At 41.1% G+C, this 13687-nt stretch overlaps 1 long non-coding RNA gene across 2 annotated transcripts in view; it reads left to right on the top strand.

Annotated features, from left to right (window-relative positions):
• LOC137441505 (uncharacterized) overlaps positions 1-13687 on the top strand; it is a 61199-nt gene that overhangs the window by 17094 nt on the left and 30418 nt on the right. The gene's annotated exons all lie outside the window — the stretch shown is intronic.

Genomic DNA, 13687 nt, shown 5'->3' with positions numbered 1-13687 from the left:
CTCTGAAGAGTTTAGCAAATTGCTTCTTTCACATTTGAGCGTGTGTGTATCAGTGGTCAGCTCCATCAGCATTTGCTAAGACTACTGTTCATTTCAGATAGTTCTTGCCATTTCAGCCCTGGAAAAAAAATCTCACTTTTTGTGACTGTATAAAGTATTATTTAAAAGTCAAAGACTTCTGGTTACCTGGCAACCTATAAATGAAGTCTTTGGAAGAAGAATCTGAAAGGAGGGTCCTACTGAATATAAGTCTTATTTCTACATTGTAAATGAAGCTCTCTCACAAAAGATTTCAAATATAAATGGGTTTTTCCACTCTGGGACTAGTTTATAGTTAGGAATATCAACAAAATACAAAAATATAAATATCTTTATATGAATAAATAATGATAGCAAACCTTTTCACTATCCTGACCTGCCTGTAACTTTACCTGAGCTGCAAAAAAGATATCTTTGAAAGGCTGCAAATGTTTAATTAATTTAACTATACTGGCTAAGAACAATTAGAGAAGTATAAGTGAGTAACTGGTGCAGCTAGGCCATTACAATTTTCTCTGTTTTAGGCTTCAGCCCTTCATTGAAAGCCTGCCTTGGCTTCCCATCAGAACCTGGCATCTGTCCAGTAGCAATACACTGAGAAAACATTTTTAATTGCTCCTGTAATTTTGAAGCATAAATTTACTCTAGATGTGAGCTAAAAGAACATTATTAGCATTAGAGAAAACAAGATAAAAATGAAAGAGTAAAATGGCAAACAGACCTTTCTGATCTGGGTGGTGAGCCCAAGAATGAAGGCTGCTCTTTCCTCTTGCCATTCCTTGCTAAACACAGGAGGAAGCTCAAGCTGTTCTCTGCAGGTGCAGTGGCAGCACACTTGCAAGCAGCTGAACATACCTAGCACAGTGATTTGTTATTAATATTATTTCAGATGTACACTAGAAGGGTTGAGGTAGAAATCTAGGACTGCATCCAAATTGCCTTCTAAGGCATGAGATAATCAGTAAGAATTTCTTCCTTTTTATGGCTGCTCATTCCTCCTTCTGTCCCTTAAAAACTAAAGAAAGAAAAATGAAGGAGGGGGAAAAAAAAACCCACCACCCTAACAACCCTTTTCTTAAGAACAACCTTTTCTTAAAAAATAGAACAACAGATTGAAGCATCACAGTTGATGCAGTTCTATGGCACATCATCAAAGACTTGATTATCTCTACTAGTGCAATGGCTTTTGAAGTTAATAAACATTTTAACCTGCCATACTATAAAATGACCCTATTTAACTGTGGATCAGACCCCACTTAACAGCTAGTGCCTATAAAGAAGAGAAGGGTCTTGAAACATATTTAAATGTTTCTTATCACAGTTCCTATCAACAGTTAACCCCTCACTCTCCCACAGAGGTGTCAGTTCTCTCTGCACTCTTGGCAGAGTGCACTGTAGGATGCCAGGCATCAGACAGGACTTTGTGCTCATACAGTTACTTCCCATTGCTATAAGCAGTGAGGCAGAAAAGATAAAAGCCAGAGATGCCACTCACCTGCCTGGTAAATTCAGCAGGTCAGAGTAGGGTGGGATGCCAGCAACCCCACATTGTTCCCAAATCCACATGTTCTTATGGAATGAACTGTAAAGCCATTAGAGACATTTTCATGTGTTTCTTTTGAATTGTATAGATCACCAGGTAAAAGCACAGGTAAATAGGCTGGAAGGAGGGAAAAAAATCCCTGCCAGGCTTAACCCCACCTGTAACAGTATCCTTTAATGTCTTAGAATAATATAGAACAGATGATTTTTTAAATGAAGCTTCTTTCTACTACTCCATTTTTACTACACAAATGAGAAGAACAAAAAAGGCTTTGCAGTGCTGCAATCAAAATTCACTCTTCCTGGGGTTTGGTTTTGAGGACAACTATAGAAGTTTCTATGCTGAAAGATTCTAGCAAGTAAGGACTATTATAAGGTTTGCTATCTACATCATAACAATGGCAAGTTCATCAACACAGACAGGAAAAAGATCTGCTACAGTATTATGCAATACATTCATCCCTGGCAGGGAAAGAGAACTACACAACCTGGTGGCAGAGTAATTACAATAATATCAGACTTTATTTTTACATCCCCCCCAAAATCCAAGCCCTGAACCCACAGCTGTTTTTCCCACAGAAATGTCATTTCCCAGAAACATCATAAAGGCTTTGTAATGACTGAGAGCTGTGATACTGAATCCATGACAGCAACAGAGGGCTGGCTTGGGGTCCATTATTGGTGAAAAGATGGGAAACAGTCAGATCACTGCTGACAACTTGAAAGCTTAGCAAGAGAAAAAACGAAGTACAATGGATTTTCACAACTCACAGGTTCACAGTGATAAAAAAGTTTCACTTACTTCTAGAGAAGCAAATAAATTTTTCCTGATCCTGAATCATAGGCTGTGTTCTAGCTGGATGCACTAGCAAGATCCAGCAAACATAAAAGTACTCAGGAAAGAAAAATAATCTAATTGAAACAGTTACAGATTACTGAAGTAACAAGATGAAAGTCCAGTAAGTATCACTCAGATACTTAAGAATGCACAGATAAAAGTAAGAAAACCCGAACCCTGTATCTGCTGGAGAAAGTCCAATGGAGAGCTACAGGAATGATTACAAGACTTGAACCTGAAGAAAGACTGAGGGGCCTGGAGCTGTTTAGTCTCAAGAAGAGAAGGCTGATAGGGGATCTTATCAACATATATAAATATCTGCAGGGTGGGTGTCAAGATAAAGGTCTCTTTTTGGTGGTGCTGGTGCCTAGTGATAGGATAAGAAACAACAGGTACAAGCTAGAGCAGAGGAGGTTCCACCTCCACAGCAGGAGACACTTCTTGATGGTGAGGGTGATGGACCACTGGAACAGGCTGCCCAGAGAGCTTGTGGAGTCTCCCTCTCTGGAGACTTTCAAAACCTGTCTGGATGCATTCCTGTGTGGCCTGTCCTAGGTGATCCTGATGATAGAATCATAGAACCAATCAGGTTGGAAAAGACCTCAGAGATCATCAAGTCCAATCTGTCTTGAGAGGTACCTCCCAACTCTTAACATTCTGTGAGTCTATGACTATTTACAGTGACACTGCTAAAGCCAAAGACCTTCCTTATGAAATTCTTGTAGCTGAAATCAGAAATAAGACTCCAGTTACTTTTAGCAGATGCCCACAGGTAGCCTATGGAGTATAGTTATTCATCTGGAAACAGGAGAAACAAAAAGAAAAAACATTCTATGATGATTGTTTTCGTTTTCCTAAGACAAAAACCCAAAAGCATAAGCAGATTAAACAGGCATACATCAAACACCATCAGGTAAACTTCTTCCCAGCGTTCAATACAAAAATTTAGCACAATGCAGTCAAACTCCTAGAATATAGTACTGTGCACCATGCAGCGCAATAATTATGCACAATTAAAGCCTACTGTGCAATTTTGTTAGCATAAAAGCTCACTGACTCACACCAGTTGAAAAACCTAAACCGCCCTGCTACAGCGTCGCTTCCCCCGATTAAATGCCAATCCACAATTTCACCTCTAGGGCCAAAATACATTTCTCAGTTTGGTCTGATCTTTTCACAGTTGTTGTGTTTAAAGCTCAAGCTCTGACAAAGTGAACAAGAAAGAATTAGCATTAAAATAGCTCAGAAAACACATCAATGTTTCATTTCTAGGAAACGCACTCCTCGTGTTCCACTCTTGGAGGCTCATAATAGGTACTGAATAATTAAGGCCATCAGGACGATTTGTAAGAGATCTTTGAAATACAGGAAAGCTTTGTTCACACTGTCTGAGAATGAATGGTGTTTTGTATGAAAACCATAGTGTTTAAGTGCATGCTTATGTTTGTTATTTGATGCCTGACAACTCGTTTAGCCCATACACTTACTTGGAGGAACTATTCTATAGAGGTCAATTGCACATAGTTCCTTTGCAGAATACAATGCAAAGAGTAAGACATGTAAGACTTCTAAGTTTTAAAATTAAGAAATTAAAATTAATCTTAGAATTGAAAGAAAAAAAAAGTCATACTTCTAAGTCTTAAAGTAACAGTAAAGGTACTTGTGAGAGTCAGAGATTTACAGATTCCAAAACTTACCAAAAGCCACTGTGATGGGAACTGGAAAAGGAGGAATCCAATAAGAACATAACAGGTATTGTAGCCTCTTTGAATGGACAGCATCATAGATCTCTAGGTGATGTATTATAAATATATATATATAAATATCATAGAATCAGTCAGGGTTGGAAGGGACCACAAGGATCATCTAGTTCCAACCACCCTGCCATAGGCATGGGCACCCCACACTAGATCAGGCTGGACAGAGCCTCATCCAGCCTGCTCTTAAACACCTCCAGGGATGGGGCCTCAACCACCTCCCTGGACAACCCATTCCAGGGCTTCACCACTCTCATGGTGAAGAACTTCCTCCTCACATCCAGCCTGAATCTCCCCACCTCCAGCTTCATTCCATTCCCCCTAGTCCTAGCACTACCTGAGATCCTGAGAAGTCCCTCCCCAGCCTTCCTGTAGGCCCCCTTCAGATACTGGAAGGCCACAATTAGGTCACCTCGGAGCCTTCTCTTCTGCAGACTGTACAACCCCAACTCCTTCAGTCTGTCCTCATAGGAGAGGTGCTCCAGCCCTCTGATCATCCTCATGGCCCTTAATATATATGTACTTGTACTTCCCAAAATAGTGTCTCTCATACCTGTCCTTGAAGGAGATGCATTCCCACTGGCTTCACTGAGGTTATAAATTCATTCTTTGTACATTTGCACAAATGGGGCCAAGGCATCCAGAACATCACCACTCTTGCATGGATAAAAGCTCATAAGGGGTCAGTTACCCATGATCATGAATACTGTACAACTTTTAGTACAAAAAATTTGTTAGATCTAAATTTATCCAAATATTTATCCAAACATTACCAAGATGTCTATTCTGGTGAGTAGAAAGCAAGAAGAAAATGAACCAGAAAAACAGTGGAAATAGACAAAAAATAGATTTTTGAAAAAAATACAGTTACTGTTGTCATTTAACAGTCCCTTTGTGGTAGCTATAAAAGATGTTTTGTTAGGCACCCACTGTGTCCAGTTGTGGGCCCCTCAGTTTAGGAAAGATGTTGAGTTGCTGGAACGTGTCCAGAGAAGGGCAACAAAGCTGGGGAGAGGTCTGGAGCACAAGCCCTATGAGGAGAGGCTGAGGGAGCTGGGGTTGCTTAGCCTGGAGAAGAGGAGGCTCAGGGGAGACCTTCTTGCTGTCTACAACTACCTGAAGGGAGGTTGTAGCCAGGTGGGTGTTGGTCTCTTCTCCCAGGCAACCAGCACCAGAACAAGAGGACGCAGTCTCAAGCTGAGCATGGGGATGTTTAGGATGGATATTAGAAAGAAGTTCTTCACAGAGAGTGATTGCCCATTGAAATGTGCTGCCCGAGGAGGTGGTGGAGTCACCATCACTGGGGGTGTTCAAGAGGAGAGTGGATGAGGCACTTGGTGCCATGGTTTAGTTGATTAGATGGGTTGGTTGATGGGTTGGACTTGATGATCTCGAAGGTCTTTTCCAACTTGGTCTGGCATATTCTATTCTATAGACAAACTCAAAAGAATTTGCTGCTTCTCCTGACTTGTGTTCTTCAAGAGCTCCTTAGATAGTATGACACTATCCAGTTCTCATCAACATGATATTTGAAGTCCTGACCAGACACAGAAATAGAGATGAAATAACCTGAAATAGTATCTCTATCAGCTTGAGCAACCCACATACCATCAGGGAAAGGGAATTTTAATTCCTGATATTGTCTTCTCCCTGATCTATAACCTTTTTCTACTCTAAACTACTCTTCTTAATGTTTTCCCTTTTCTCTAATGAGAATCTGGCTTAGGCAGCTTAAGCCTATCTTTGGTAACTGGGGACCAGGAGAGAAGCTTTGAAAAGCAACAACTTAATGCAGCCTGGCTGTCATGCAAACTTGCAGTCTCTGGGTGGCTAAGACCGTCTGCTGTCTCTGTAATTCTTCAGCTGTGAGGCTGCAAATGAGAATTACCTCTAGACAAGAAATTTTTATTCTGCTGTGATGTTCTGCATGGTTGTTTTATTTAGTTTTCAAGAAAGGTAATTTCTGGAGCCACAGCAAGTGTGTCCATTTGAATTAACTTCCCTTCTTATGCAGAAGAGCAGCATTGCCAATACTACCTGAAAGAGCATCACTTTGTGATGGACATGCTCTTTCTTAAAAAAAACCCAAAACCAACCCACACAAAGATTGCTAAGTTATTTTGTGTTTAATGCTCTATTTTTCAAGTCCTTTAGCTCCCCCCTTTGTATCTTCAAACATTTTTACTCAATTTAAAAGTGTCTGTATTCAGACAAAGAAGCCAAGGTTTCTTCCTCAGGAAATCATGGGCTCCTTAAACTGGAGCCATTAGGTCTGGTTTGCTTTCAAAGTCTACATATTCAAATAAAAATTATAAATGCTATTACATTCAGGCCTGGCTTGAAAGACAAGGCACTGTCCTACAAGAAAGGATGACAAAGAGGATTTGAATTTTAGCATTTAGTAAATATTTGTACATTGCATTTCAAACCAGAGAGCAATAGACAAAAACACATTGCTTGCTGCCAGAAATGGCATGTTTTGGGATACTGAGATCTACTCAGGCAGTTAGAGTCATGAGTAGGAGCAACACTGCAGGGCAGAGAGTGATCTGCCATCCATTTTCCTCTGCTCTGTGAAACTCAGGCTGGATTGCTAGCTAGATTGTTCACTCAGAGAGTACATACCTCATCCAGGGAACACCTTTCCTCTTACATCCTCTTGCCGGAGGCTAATCCAGTGAGGTGCTATTGACTGCACCCAGATTCAGACCTAAGTGTTTAGGGATAGGGGCAATCTCTCTCTCTCTCTGCAACTTTCAGCCTGAAACTTAAAATCTTTCCTTAAAATCTCTGCCAGCAACCTGCTGCCCACCAAACACCTGACCAAGCCAAGCAAAGTCATGCTGCCATCACCAGAACAATAGGTGCTGGGGATGAATTCTCATATTTCACAAAGCAAGCACATACCTGCAAACTCCCCACAGCACAAAAACCACGTTAAGGCAAAGGCACTGCAGGGCCTGGGGGAGCAATGGAGTCCCCAGCCTCCGAGAGCAGACATGTACTAAGTAAACAAAACTGTAATTTGTTTTTCTGAGCTTATTTATGTGCTCACGACGATCAGCACAGCACACCAGCTGTGTGGGATGGGATTGCACTAACGCCAGTGGTGAAATGAATTTAGGCAGCCCTTACAGAGGCTGCACTGTCCTGTCCAGATGAAACAAAGGCAACATGAAAGCACGTCTCTAGAGACCACATAAGCAGGTCAAAATGAAGCAGCACCAGTAGGAGCTTATGTTAATAAGATTATGATTTCAAGGCCATATTTTGGCAGGTCTTTGAAAACCATTGCATGTCATTGAGGCAACAGGCAAAATGCTTTGTCCACAAAATCTCAGGGGTGTGCAGTTGTGACTGCAAGGCCACTGAAGGACAAGGTTATGGGAAGACGCAGTGAAAGGTGTTTCTTCATGGAGAAAGAATAAACAAACAGAAGCTTAGCCAGTTTCTGAACCCCAGACTGCTATAAACCCTCCTACTCACATACACGTGTCTGAGGCAGGAGCTTCTGGAGTCCACCTGGCCCTCACGGTGTCAGGAAGCTGAGGCGCAGCCGCTAGGCCTCCTTCTCCACAGCCGTCAGCACCAAAATCCTCCAGAAGTGCACTGGACTCAGGACCACAGCTCAGAAATCCTGCTGCACCTCTGTGAGCTGAGGGTAGGACTGCCCCTTGCCAGACAGAACCGGTTCCAGCTGTCTCTGCCACAGACCCATCACAAGGCACAGCTGAACCCATCACAAGGCACAGCTGAACCCATCACAAGGCACAGCTGAACCCATCAGCAGCACAGGTGGCACTGCAAAAAGTATTTAGGAAAGAGCAAAAAGGGCCCAGGGGCAGTGAGGAGCAAGACAAAAACGTGGGAGAAACAGCCCCGTGAGTGCCCAGGGCTGGGAAAGAGGAGCAGGAGGAGGTGATCCCATTGTCCAAGCAATAAATTGAATAAATTTTGTCCATGAGGGTAACTGGTAAATGATTTCTGTCCTTACCTTGACGCACAAGCTTGTCATTCATGTTTGTTCTTGGGTCCTGTTGAGGAGGGGAGCGTGCAGCTGCATAGACACCTGGCAATCAGCCATAATTCAGCCCACATCATCTGCCCTGCGCTGCATTGAGCCACCTCTGGCTTTCCATGGGGAAAATTCATTGTCCACATGAAGAACTTAAAACAGTGGTTTTGAACACCCAGAAGCCTCTTCATCCATACTGGCAGTGAACTGCAGCTTCTCACTCACTCTTCTTTCTCTGATCTTCAAACCTGGGAACTGAGCACAGCTGTTAGGATCCTGCACCCTCTCAAATTTTCTAGACTGCCTAGTGTGGCACAGCTTGCTGCCTGACGTCTCCAAGAACAAAGCAGCAACAATCAGCCAGGATAAGAAAACGGGACTAAGATACAAGGATACATTTATTTCAATTTGGCAAAACAGTCCATGCGTCTAAGCCCTTCAACATCAGTCAATATCACACCTGATTACTTTGTTATTGCATCTTATATACCTAGAGCTGTTTTCTACAGTGAATTTTAAAGACACACTTCAGTATGATGATCTGTTAACGCAACACATGCATCTGACTGGCCATGTCTTGCTATCTGTTAGGCCAAGGAGAACTACGGAGCTGAACACCAGATACTCTTTCAGCTCTCTCAAGTTAGGCTTCCTGCATTTATCTTGCAATTGTCTGAATATTTGAATAATTGTGCATAATATAGTATTACTATTTAGATAAATCAACTCATACAGTGCCTATTAGAATCTGATCTCAGCTAGATAACTAAACACCTGAAGAGTGAATCAGTTTCCTAATTTTTACAGCATACTTCACTACAAGGTGTCTTTGCCTTTCTTTTACTTAGGACAAATGATGATTGAATGGAGTGAATAAAGCTCAATTCTGAATACCAGACCAGTCTGCTAGCCTGGAAAATTCTATACTGCTGTTTGAGCAAGATGGATATTTACAGGCCATTGACTAGATCCAAGGGGTTCAATTAGTTGTATGTCTTTGTCTCAGGCAAAGAAATTTTGCCACCCCTGGATTTAAAATGAAAGATTACCAGTAAGGTAGCCATGAATAAAACTAGCATTATTTCAGAGTGCACAACTGATTCTTGAAAGAATGCTCTGCAGACTGAAAAGCTGAGTAGCAAATACCTACTTACTTTACAAATGGATCAATATTGGTGCCATAAGAACCACTTCCCAGACAAAACCCAAGAACAGTAACTAGGGTAAAGGGCAGACTGCCCTTTTGCTCTCCTGGCATGTATTGTTAAGCCATGTCCAAATATGTCTAACAAGCCTGTAGCCATGAAACTATTAAAACCAAGAAGCTATGCACTCGAGCTACTAAATTCTTAGCAATACATAATTATTGTAACGTTAACATAATTAATTTTAAAAACCATCTTTTGAAAGAATATTAAAAGACATCACTCCAAATACAGTGCAGAGAAGAAAGGAGGCAGTAATTAAGGAAGAAAGAAAAGGATACATGTTAAAACTGTGTGTCACATTTAGGGGGGTGGGCAACCCACTGTATTAAAAAATTAATTCACATGACCCGCAGTGCCTTACGCAATCAGCAAGAAGAAAGACAAATCTCTGCTCCTCCTCACTTTCTCGCTCCTCACTCTCTCACTTTCCCTTTAACAATGAGCCCCAGGTATATCTTCCCTTCCAGTCATTTTAATTTGCTACATTTTAATTTGCTACCAAACAAATAAATCTGTGGAAAAAGTGCAAAATCAAATTAACAGAAAATAAGTACCACAATGGCCACATTTACAGACAGTTACTTATTACCTGCTGTGGGCTTAACTGCAGATTATCCTTTAAAATCAGCTTTTTTTTTTTTAATGTATGTAAATTAGCATAGCACCATTCAAACAAATGGGGCCATGCCTTTTTGTCCCAGTTGATGATCCAGCCTATAACATGGATTTTGTTCACCTGAACAGAGACACTGCGGGATGCCTGTGAGCTGAAAGTTTTAAGTCAGTGTTCACAGCAAGTAGATTTTCACACCACACCTGCTGAGATGTTTCAGCTAGCCTCAATTCTCTAAAAGTCCACTTTGTCTGCAAAAGAAAGTGAAAAAAAACCCACCCTAATAGAGCAGCAAATTAAGAAGGGGGGGGGGGGAGGGGTGCCCTATTTTTAAACTTCATAAAACGCAGAGAAATCTCAGCTCAGTGGGAAAGTGAATATATGGGCAAGGGGTAATTTTTGAGGTACCTCTTCAGAGAGCTACAATTTACATGTAAGTAATTAACTGTTCAGTAAAAGGCACACACACTTTGGATTCACATCTTTTGGAAGCTACATTGTCTCCAAGGAGTACATTTTTGCGTACAAAGACAGGGAGAAGAAAAATGGACTGGGTTTGTGGGACTACCACATGATTAATAAACAGGCAAACGCCACACCAAGGTGCCACTACAATCAGTCCATTTGCCAGTGGAGGAATTTCTCCTACCTAACCTGAGCTTGGTGATTTGCAGAGTGCAGCACAAGCATTTTTACAGGCAACGATGTGGCTCAGAAGAAGCAAACATCCAGTCTCAATAGATTGTGAGTGGAGAGTGATGAAATATTATTGCTACCAGGATGTTTTCAAACTGTTTTTTACTATACGCAGATTTTTCTAAGACAGAAAATATACAGGCAGATATCTCCTGGGTGTTTTGATGCTGCAAGGCACATCTGGGCTAAGGGGACCCTGATCATAAAAATGATTTCACCGCTTTAAAAAGGACTAGCTCACAGAATAATTAAACATGGGAAATGTTGTGTCTAGACTGGGCCTGGCTGTCATGTTCTCTGTGAGTTATCTCCTGGCTATGAAAGCAGCTAGGAGACTCGCACTAGGATAAATCTGTGGTTATAGGTCCTACATTGCATCATTAAGAGCATAGTTGTGCAAAAGGGATGCTGAGGTGTCTCTCCAGCGTAAGACATATCTCTGCACCTAGATAAACTAATATCAAGAGTGCTGTGTTCAGCATAGTCCAACTTGCATTACAGCATTTAGCAAACTCCAGAACTTGAAGATCAGGTTCTACTTCACTGCACTTTGATGGAGATTGCTGCTCAGCTTATCAAATGCATTGACTTCATCTAAACATTGCAATATGATTCCTGCTAGATTCCTATGAATTTGATGTAAATATTATCTTTTCCATTTGCTGGTATCTCCAGAGACCATCTTATCAGAGTTAAGTTAATCTATAGATTAATATGATCCATTTCTTCTAGCTTTCTACCTTAAGAGGTAGAATTAGATATAGGCAAGTAGAGAGGACTTGCACCATGTTCACTTTGCATCGCCTCTCTCTCTCTACCTCTCTCTCTCTACCTCTCTCTCCTCCTTATTCTAGCCTCCCACAGATGTGTTTTTTTTGGGGGAGCCTAGGTCTGTTCAAGCACCACAAATCTCAGCTGCAATGTCTAACTTTTCTGTATCACCATTATTGTGGTTCTGCTACACTAGTCCCTTTGATACAGGCACAGCTTCTGCAGTAGCAGCAATTGAGATAAACTGACATTTGTTACATTGAGGAAATAAGTCTTTTAGCTGTTAGAAGCAATCCCTACTCTCTTTTAAACAGCTAAAAGACTTCCTTTAAAAATCTAACAAATAGTAGTTAATCTTCATTGGTGTCTCTCTAGTGGCATCTGTATTAAACGTCCTGGCCCAGCGCTGGCAATAGCACTGATGTATTAGTGTTGGCATTTCCAGTGAGGACTGATTAAGGACTTTGGAAAGTGGACCAACTGCCCAAATAGCACAGGTCAGACAGGACAGGAGAAATTATAGGACAGGAGAAATTGTGGAGATTAAAGGGAATATGAGGGAAAAGATGGCAGTATTGCTGCAGAGCTTGGACTGGAAGCTATAGTTATCACTCCCTCAAGAACGGGGACATTGCTAGGGAAGTATGACCTACAGCTGTCTGCTCAAGTCCTGCAGCAACCTTGCCAATGATTTGTTATCATGTTCTTACCTCATAAAAAAATAAAATGATACTCATTACCATCATTTTAGGAAGGGAAAAACCCAGATTGGGACTTTCCCCAAGGATAACCAGTAACGATAAAGAAGGTATAGGTACTATTGTGTCCACTCTCAACATTCAAAGCATCACGTAAAAGATCTAGTCCTTGGTGTAGGTCAAACTCAGAAGAAACACTATGGAGCTGACTGTCATACTGTGGAATTTCTTTAGAATCTATTTTGTGTTGAATTTACACATAGCAACCTGCACCTAAAAACTATTACCCTCTGCTGAAAACAAATCTAAGCAAAAAGTACCATGTTCTCTAATGTAGAGTAGCACACTCCAGAATATTCTTATGTGAAACAAGGACCTTTGTGAAGAGCATTCTTGAAGATATACTTCAAGGCCAATGAGCACTGTCAGATTTAAACAGTCTGGTATGTGGGGAGAAATCTACAAAGCCAGTATTCTCAGCTCCTCTGTCCATGTGCCTCTTCATTATACTACTCAGAGGCCTCTGTTGCCAATACTGCAAACAATTTAGAATTGAACAGTCTTTTTTTAAACCTGTGAGGGGGACAAAAAAAAGGGCAGCAAAAATGGAAAGATTTATAAAGGGAGATATAAAAATATCAGTTTTAGAAATAATCTGCAACGGGAGGAGGTAGATTGGCAGGTATATTCGCAGACCAGAGCCAGAAAGCAGAGACACATCATTAAAGCATTAACTGTGTATCCTGAAGAATTACTCTGGTAGAGAGCCAATGTGCCATCAGTATTATTTCATGACACCAAAGCTTTATATCAGTTAGATCCCTAAAAGGTATGTGACACCAAACCTTTGTATCAGTTAGACCCCTGAAATCAAATAGTATTTTTAAAATTAAGGAAACATTTCTGTCATTTAAGTTTTGGGGTCTTTTGAAACTTTTAATCAATGAGAATTTGAAGGTTATTCATCCACTATTCACTTAACAGCGGAGAATCTCACAGAATTTTTCTGTCTTGAACTTTATCAAGAGCTCTGCCTCTTACCCTACCCTCTAGTACAAAAGAAACAGACAAGAAAAGAAATCATTTCAGGTCAGGCTGACTCCTTTTGCAAGAGCTCAGGTCTACCTCATTTACTGGAAATCCATTTGGCATCTCCTCCTAGTTCAGAAGGGCTGTTCATTCCCTTACTATGGCTCTTCATCAGCTCCTGGTAGGTCAGCATTTTGTTCTTTTTCTTCTCTGGGTTAGGCTGGTCCCAATCGCCCCTTTCCATCTCAGAAAGGACACTGGCTTAGTCCATACCATTTCCTTGAGAAAAATGCTTTGGTGAGACTCTCTTTGACCCTGTTCTAGCAAAATACTATTCAGGAGCTTCTCTTCCTACAATTGAAATTGACTATTGTCAACAGACTCCTGGATGAAGAGTAATGAATCCAACTTCATTTTTAAGCACTTCTTGCTTACAAGAATAAGCCACTTCAATCAGCACCAGCTGCTTAAGTCAAGATAT

The sequence above is a fragment of the Melanerpes formicivorus genome, unplaced genomic scaffold, assembly GCF_026170545.1.
Source record: "Melanerpes formicivorus ecotype bairdi unplaced genomic scaffold, bMelFor1.0.p_v2 SCAF_5, whole genome shotgun sequence".
NCBI lineage: Eukaryota > Metazoa > Chordata > Aves > Piciformes > Picidae > Melanerpes > Melanerpes formicivorus.
The sequence above is the reverse complement of the archived record's forward strand: the minus strand, read 5'-3'. Positions and strand labels throughout refer to the sequence as shown.